General features: G+C 37.0%; 2 long non-coding RNA genes across 2 annotated transcripts; one reads left to right on the plus strand and one right to left on the minus strand.

Moving 5' to 3' along the window:
* The first annotated feature begins 909 nt into the window (after window positions 1-909).
* LOC148876533 (uncharacterized) lies at window positions 910-2,281 on the plus strand. Its single transcript, XR_016101155.1, has 2 exons — window positions 910-1,790; window positions 1,901-2,281. It is a non-coding gene; the product is annotated as an uncharacterized LOC148876533 (long non-coding RNA).
* Window positions 2,282-2,805: 524 nt separating this feature from the next.
* On the minus strand, window positions 2,806-3,952 carry LOC148876534 (uncharacterized). Its single transcript, XR_016101153.1, has 2 exons — window positions 3,479-3,952; window positions 2,806-3,368 (listed from the first exon to the last, which is right to left on the minus strand). It is a non-coding gene; the product is annotated as an uncharacterized LOC148876534 (long non-coding RNA).
* Window positions 3,953-8,741: the final 4,789 nt, after the last annotated feature.

An 8,741-nucleotide genomic window follows, 5' to 3' on the forward strand; every position in this document is an offset into this window, starting at 1 on the left:
ATATCGACATTAAGTACTTAGCCATTAGAGAACATGTTAAAGAAAAGAAAGTGGTCATTGAGCATATCAGCAGTGAGTTAATGATTGCTAATCCTTTGACTAAGGGCATGCCACCATTGAAATTCAAGGATCATGTAGAAAGAATGGGACTTATTTCTACTTTGTAATTGTATATATACATTTAGATTATTGATGAAACTCTTATATATGTTCAGATGTTTTCTCATATTTGTGTGCACTTTAAATTATTTGAGAAAATATACTTTATTTTGGACCTATAATAAACATAAAGTTTATTCATTAAGTGTTGTTACCACTTGAAACTTGGGAAGTAAAATGCATTGTAATACATAGTTGATATTACTCCCATCTAGAGGACCTATCACTATGATTCATGTATTTTGTTTTCACATGAAGGTTATTAGTTAACATTTGCACCAAGTGGGAAAACGTAACGTTTTTACGTTACATTTGGACCAATTAATAACATTATTGTAGTGCAACATGTAATGTGAAAATGTTACATAATTGTGGCGCAAATGATGGCAGGTAATGGAAGTAATGCAAAATAATGGGAGTAATACGAAATTAAGTTTCAGCTTCTTCTTTCTAAAGCTGTTTTGATGGTAGACGGCTATATAAGCCCATTATTTTGGTCCTCTCACTACTCTCTTCTGCTCACTTACACCACCTAAAATAGAGAGAAAAAGTGAGAAAAATTATCTTGCTGAGTTGGGACATCAAGGTGGTCGGACATGGGTTCAGCTTTGAGACAAAAATTATCTTGCCAAGCAACAAAGACAATGGCTGGAGGTTAGTCAAATTTTTGTTTTGCATGTTTAGAAACATGTCTTGGATTTATCATATCAACTAACAGGCCATTGCAAATTCGTGGTTGCAGGTGTCTAGCAGACTCAGCTGTAATCTACAGAACTCCTTGGTTTCTGATCCTAGGCCTAACCGCCGGTGATGGATTTGTGTGTGGGCTTCTAATGGAGTCCAATCAGGTAGAGAGGGTGTTTTTGGAATGGAGGTGGGAAGGGTGTTTTCGGAATTTTATATCATTACATTAGTCACATGATATTATATGTAACAGAAAGTTAATGGTAAGGGTAAACTTATTCAATTGTCAGAAATAATAGGGATAGTGTTAGTCAATTTTCAAACAGTAAGGGTACACTTAGTCAATTAGTTAAACCATAAGGGAAATTTAAGAAATTTACCCTTTTTTTAGTGTTTCTAGGAGATAAGGGCAACCTTTTGCCCTGAATATCAATAAAAGATAATATTTTTGTAAAATAACAAAACTACGATAACTTTTTATGAAAAATATCAAGAAAGGGCAATAATATTGTTCATCGTCTTCCTCCACCTATGACCAGTAAAAGAGTGGGTGGGTTGGTCCACATCAATGTAGTTAAAAGGATTTGGTCAGTGGGGTTTTCTGGGCCGCACTAGGCACCAGGCTGGAGGGAGCTCACCAACTCCCAAACTACAGTCTCCCATTCAGCTAGTGGGCGGGTGGGCAGTCGATTAGTGGAACCATCCTCCACCAACTCCGACGACAACGCTTCTTAATAAATACTACTCCCTTCCTCTCCTCTTGTGATCAGTTGAGGGAGGGTTACATAGGCTAAAGAAATCTAAGAGAAAGAAACAAAGGAAGAGCCCCAGAGAGACACTATCAAATATCAATGGCAACCAAGTAGAAAGAGCAACAAAACAACCAAGCCGGAAGGCATCAGGAGGTCGGCCACAAGAGTCTCGTCCAAAGTGATGCTCTCTACCAAGTAAGCAGCTTCTCTTCTCATCTAAATTTATTCACTCTTCTCTCTCCATACTCATTCTCCTTTTAATTTGAGTTGCTCTTTTTCCTGATAAATCTGCCTCTGTTCTGCAGTACATACTTGAAACCAGCGTGTACCCCAAAGAACCAAAGGCCATGAAGGAGCTCTGAGAGTTGACAATGAAACATCCATGGTGGGTGTCAATCCCCTCATCTCATATAGTTTTTGGTCCATATTAAACAGAAGTTTTCATGGGACTGCAGAGGCAGGCAGCCATGGAGCTTAGACTCTTTGCCAAGAACAAGCAGAACTCACTTTGTCTCACTCTAGTGTATTCGGTTGTTCTTTTTTAGAACAAGCAGGAGTCGCCATTAGTGTCTTTGTCTCAATCAGGCACTACTCGCTTTGTCTCAGTCCAGTGTATTCGGATGAATATGACAGAGGAAGAGGAAGACGAACAACATCATTACCCTTCCTTGATATTTTTCATAAAATGTTACCCTATTTTTGTTATTTTATAAAAATATTATCTTTTATTGATATTCATGGAAAAAAGTTGCCCCCATCGGCTAATACCCCTTCAGTAGTTTAATCTTGGCGCATTGCCATTGAAAATATAACGAAAAGTTTGGAAAATCTTATATGGCATATTTACAAATATAAAATTATTAAAAAAATTAAAGGACATATATTTTTATCCTATATTTTAAAAATCTAGATTATCTTCGAGTTCGACTATGATACCAGAAGAGCTTATGACCAATCAACGGCATTTATGGTGGGATGAAAACCTCTTATTTTCATATCCGATCCCTTAAGCCCCTAAACTCTAACCTTAAACCCTAGAATTAACGTTTAAGGGGGTATTCTTTTTCTGAATTTTGAGAGGGGGAAAGTTGGTAAATGGGATTTTGGTTCCCATTGACCAAGAAATCCATATTATTTTTTCAGATTTATCTAAAGATCATAGAAGGTTTATTTTCCTAGATATCATTTTCTAGGTGGGTAAATAAATGAGTTTCTAGCAGATAAGGGCTACTTTTTGCCCTGAATATCAATAAAAGATAATATTTTTATAAAATAACAAAAATAGGGTAACTTTTATGAAAAATATCAAGGAAGGGTAATGATACTGTTCATCATCTTCCTCTTCTTCTCCATCTGTATTCATCCGAATACACTGGGCTGAGACAAAGCAAGTTGTTCCGGATTGAGACAGCCACTAACGGCGGTATTGCCCCTTCATGGCTTAGCATGGTTTGATAAACCAAGTTATCCTCGCAGATCTGCAAAATAACAGGCGTTGTGACTCCTGCTTGTTCTTGGCGAGTCCTACTTGTTCTACAAAAGAACAACCGAATACACTAGAGTGAGACAAAGTGAGTCCTACTTGTTCTTAGCAAAGAGTCTAAGCTCCATGGCCGCCTACCTTTGTAGTCCCACGAAAACCTCTGTTTAATATGGACCAAAAACTATATGAGATGAGGGGATTGATACCCACCATGGATGTTTCGCTGTCAACTCTCGGAGCTCCTTCATGGCCTTTGGTTCTCTGGGGTACATGATGGTTTCAAGTATGTACTATAGAACAGAGGCAGATTTATCAGGAAAAAGAGCAACTCGAATTAAAAGGAGAACGAGTATGGAGAGAGAAGAGTGAATAAATTTAGATGAGAAGAGAAGCTGCTTACTTGGTAGAGAGCATCACTTTGGAGGAGACTCTTGTGGCCAATCTCCTGATGCCTTCTGGCCTGGTTGTTTTGTTGCTCTTTTTGCTTGGTTGCCATTGATATTTGATAGTGTCTCTCTGGGTCTCTCTGGGGTTCTTCCTCTGTTTCTTTCTCTCAGATTTCTTTAGCCTGCGTAACCCTTCCTCAATTGATCACAAGAGGAGAGGAAGGGAGTAGTATTTATTAAGCAGCGTCGTCACCGGAGTTGGTGGAGGATAGTTTCACTAATTGAATGGTAGACTGTAGTTTGGGAGTTGGTGAGCTCCCTCCAGCCTGTGCCTAGTGCTGCCCAGAAAACCCCACTGACCAAATCCTTTTAACTACATTGATGTGGACCAGCCTACACACTCTTTTACTGGTCGCAGGTGGAGGAAGACGATGAACAATATCATTGCCCTTCCTTGATATTTTTCATAAAAAGCTATCCTATTTTTGTTATTTTATAAAAATATTATCTTTTATTGATACTGAGGGCAAAAAGTTCCCTTATCTGCTAGAAACCCTAAATAAATTTCCCCCATGGGGGAAAGTCATTATCACTTGAATGGGATAAAAATGCTCATTTTAATAATGAATTTTTATGGATAAAATGGTTATTGCCTTATTTATCTGGGACATAAAAGAACATGGGTAAATGTACTTACCTGGATAAATCTTTCCTTGGAATTACCGAGGTAAGTCTGGGTAAGCAACTTACTAAAATGCAAATAGGGGCCTAAATGCAGTTGGTTGGATGCATGTCCTCCAATGGGTTTGATTGGTCAAAGCTCCTCACATCATATAGCAGTGGCATTTGGGTAGGTTTGAGTTGAACTTCAACCCAAACCCTCTAAATCCATTAAGATTTAAATTAATGGGTTGAGTTTATCCCAAATTTGCCTTAACCCAATCCAACCCACTTGGCCTGTTAGTAGAAATTATAAAATAGAGAAAGAAAAACAACAGAAATTATATAAAAATATTAAAAATTTGAAAAATATTAGAATTTTTAAAAATGTTGGAAACTAAAAAAATTACAAAAATCAAAGAAAAACCAGAAATTACACAAAAATAAAAAATTGTAAAATAATATAACAAAAATCATAGAAATTTTCAAAAATGAAAAAAGCAGAAATTGGAGAAAAAATAACAAAAACAAAAAAATGAAACTACAAAAACCAGATTTAGACGAGGTGAAGCCATGAAGGGGCCCAGTAATTGAATACTTCATCTCAATTGTGAATGATTTTCTAGTGGGAGCTCATGTACCTCATCAGTCCCAACACAAACAATGACAGCACCCTGCCCAAACCTTTGTGTTCATCTCTGCCCTTTGATTTTTTTCGGTTTGTCGAGCATCAAAAAGCAAATGATGAAACGGATGAATTATAGAAAAAGGGCGTTGCTACCGCTTTAAAGAGAGAAATTGATATCGTTACTTTGATCAATTTGATCACCACTTACAAATCATAGGAAAGAAGAAATCATTTATACTCTTGGAATCTCAGAAATAGAGAAATTTGAAGTAGCAAAGAGGAATAGCTAGAAACAAATGACGAGTTTCTTTTCCTTTTCTTTCACTCTTACAAAGCATAGGAGAAGTTTGAAGTATTCAATTAGTGAGAGCCCCTTCTCTTTGTGACGTCCTTCGATCTCCTTTGTTGCCAATTCATTTTCTTCACTTTCTTTTACCAAGGATTTAGTCATTTCCACGAACATTAATGACAATACAAGCCTCATTGGCTGGTTTTGATTCATTGCTTCTTGAGATTATAGATGAGAAAGTGGTGTCTATAAAGAAAAACCCTAAAAAGTATCTATTACAAATGGAAAGAGAGAGACGAAATATGAAGAGACTAATGGATTATCTGTTGGATAAGCATGATTCAACCCGCGCAGACCATTTAGTCTCTTGGATTACCCAACCCGCCAATGACCCGAGACTAAATGAATACAACTGAACCCATTAATTAATAGTTAGGTTGGGCGAGTTAATGGGTTGGGTTGAAAAGTTGCCACCCCTTATCATACCTTTCCGGCAATCAACATAGATTTATTCATTTCTTTCAAGGATTAAAATTTCAATATTTAGTTCTCGATACACCTATAAATTTGGGAGCCCATGGATGTACTGATACTTTGAACCATGATTGCTATATATATTTTGGAGTCTAGATTTCTTACAAATTTTTCCTACCCACTCTATCTGCCATGAATTGGAACCACACATCTCTTAATCTACATATTGTCCCATGTGTATATTGTCTTGTAAAAAAAGTTCTTATTGTATTTTCTGAATCTTTGACAATTCAGCATCTACGTATATTTTCTCATAAAAAGTTGTCATATTTTGTAAAATGTTCCCCTTGATATGTACAGAGAAGGAGAAGATGAGAATGAATCCACATGGATACCTGCATCACCTCTCTTTCTTTGTGAGTAGAGATCCGGAGCGAACGTAGCCCTTAGGCCTGATGGTAGAAGAGTCATTTTCTTTTTCTCTTTTTCTCAGTTATGCATGTTGTAAAAGATTGTGGATGCAAGATATCAGGAACTGAGAATACAAAACCCCGATATATTACATATTTACATGTCCAATTGTCCATGCTTTCATCGTGACCTACTAAACTTTCACAATCTTAGGGCAAGTTTGGGAGAATTTTATAATAAATGTTTATTCAACTAATTACTTATTCTGAGTCGGGGCTACATCAATAAGCATTTATTAGAATTTGAAAAATATGTCTGAAATAAGTGATTAATTGATTATTCTGAGAATAAGCATGCATTCGAGAAGTCCAAAACTGTGACTTATTTTTAAGTGCTTACTTCCTTTCTGGCCTGTCGGTCCGTTACATCATTTTATTTGAAATAAATACTTTTCCACCATTAGAATAAACACTTATTTTTAAACATTTATTCAATATATAAACACTTATTTTTTGAAATGATCACTCCCAAACTTAACCTTAGACTAATACCTGCTTCAAGTATACTAATTGGGCCCATCCAACATCTGGCCTTATCTGAAGCGCGCCGAAAAAACAACAGATGGTCTTACAATCGTATCGATTCAGAGCTCTTGCGCAGCCTTACACTTAAAGCCGGCTGATGCGGACGCAAGTATTCTTCTAATGTCGTGGGTTTGAACGCCCGTAGCAGTGTAGGCAGTGATGGTTGATAATGATAGTAACAGCAAATACTGTAAAAAAATAAGATAGAAAAAAAAAATAGAGTAGAACTTAGTTGAACAAGAGAAAGGTTTTGTAGTATTCTGATTTTTCTCTTTTATGTATCGAACCAATACAGAGGTCTATTAATACTAGATGAAGTCGGTTGAAGGTGAACCGACTTACATTGAACTTGGGCTGACATTAATTACCTTGGGAGAAGAATCGACAGACCTTGGGAATTAACTAGATTTGGAAGATGCAACGAGTTACATTGGAATGAAACAAAAGCATTGAAAATAGATTATCTTTACTGATATTCAAGAGAGTTCATTTAACGACTTCTGAAAATGTGTACCAACATTTAATAATCCTCCTTGGTGCACATTTCAGCAACTCCAATCATGTCTCGTAACAATTCGAACTTGCCTTTTGGTAGAGCCTTTGTGAATATGTCAGCTAACTGTTCTTCAGTTTTGCAATGTTTGAGCTCTATTTCTTTGTTTTCTTCTGCTTCTCTGATAAAGTGATACTTGATGCCAATATGTTTGGTTCTGCTGTGAAATATGAGATTCTTTGCCATTGCAATAGCAGATTTGCTATCGCAGTAGATTTCAGTAGCACCATCTTGTGGTTCTCCCATGTCATCAAATATTCTTTTGAGCCATATAGCTTGGCTCGTTGTTATTGTTGCTGCAATATATTTTGTTTCAGCTGATGATTGGGCAACAGTTGCTTGCTTCTTTGAAGCCCAAGAAAATATCCCTGATCCAAGTGTGAAAGCATAACCAGATGTGCTTTTCATGTCATCAACCGAACCTGCCCAGTCACTATCGGTGTAGCCAATGAGCTTAGAGTCATGTGTGACTCTGTACCAAATTCCATAGCTCTTTGTACCTTGCAAATACCTTAGTATTCTTTTAGCTGCTCCATGGTGGACTTGACTTGGATTCTGCATGAATCTTGATAGTAGACTAACTACATACATGATGTCTGGTCTTGTAGTAGTTAAATAGAGAAGACTTCCAATCATACTTCGAAATTGTGATTCATTTGCCTTAGGTGAGCCATCTTCCTTTTTGTATGCTTTAGTGTTGTCTAATAGAGTGGAGACTGTTTTGCACCCCTCCATTTTGAATTTCTTCAAAAGAGTTTCTTGAGTCTTGATGTAGAGTGTTGGTTCATTATAACTCCTCCTGAATCCTTGCTCCAAGAAGTAATTGTCGATTCTGCTGTACCAAGCTCGCGGAGCTTGTTTTAAGCCATATAATGCCTTCTTTAATCTGAGAACTTTGTCTTCTTGTCCTTGCACCATGAACCCTTGAGGTTGTTCCACATAGATTTCCTCCTTAAGATAGCCATTGAGGAATGCAGATTTTACATCAAGTTGAAAAGTTTTCCATTTCTTCTATGCAGCAAGTGCTATCAATGCCCTGATTGTGTCAAGGCGAGCAACTGGAGCAAATGTCTCATTGTAGTCGATACCGTATTGTTGTGAGTATCCTTTGACAACTAGCCTTGCTTTAAGCTTCTGGATTGAGCTATCTAAGTTAAGCTTTGTCTTGTAGACCCACTTAACTCCAATAGTGTCTTTGTCTTGTGGACGATCCACAAGTTCCCAAGTCTCATTTTTTTCAATCATTTTTATCTCTTCATTCATAGCTTTTATCCATTTTTCTTCCTTAAAAGCTTATTCAAAGCTTTCTAGTTCTATGATCATCAAGTTGCATGTCTCATATATTTCTGTTAAGGATTTAGTGCGCCTTGGTGGTGAGTCCGGAGTAGACTGTGAAGCTTGTTCTGGTTCTGATTATGTTGGCGAACTAATTTGATCGCGATCTTCTTCAATTCTTTGACTTGGTAATAGAGGCAAGTTGATAGTCTTTCTTTCAATTTCTTTTGTCTCCCAATTGTATGCAGCATCTTCGTCAAAGCTTATGTCTCGATTGATTATGAGTTTTTCTTTCCTTAAGCTATAGACCCGATAGCCTTTTGATTGAGTGCTATAGCCTAAGAAAATTCCTTTCTCAGTCTTCTCATCCAGTTTGCCTCTTTTCTCTTGTGGGACATGTGTG

This window comes from Nelumbo lutea, chromosome 1, assembly GCF_056320005.1.
Source record: "Nelumbo lutea isolate HS-2025 chromosome 1, American lotus-T2T, whole genome shotgun sequence".
Lineage (NCBI taxonomy): Eukaryota > Viridiplantae > Streptophyta > Magnoliopsida > Proteales > Nelumbonaceae > Nelumbo > Nelumbo lutea.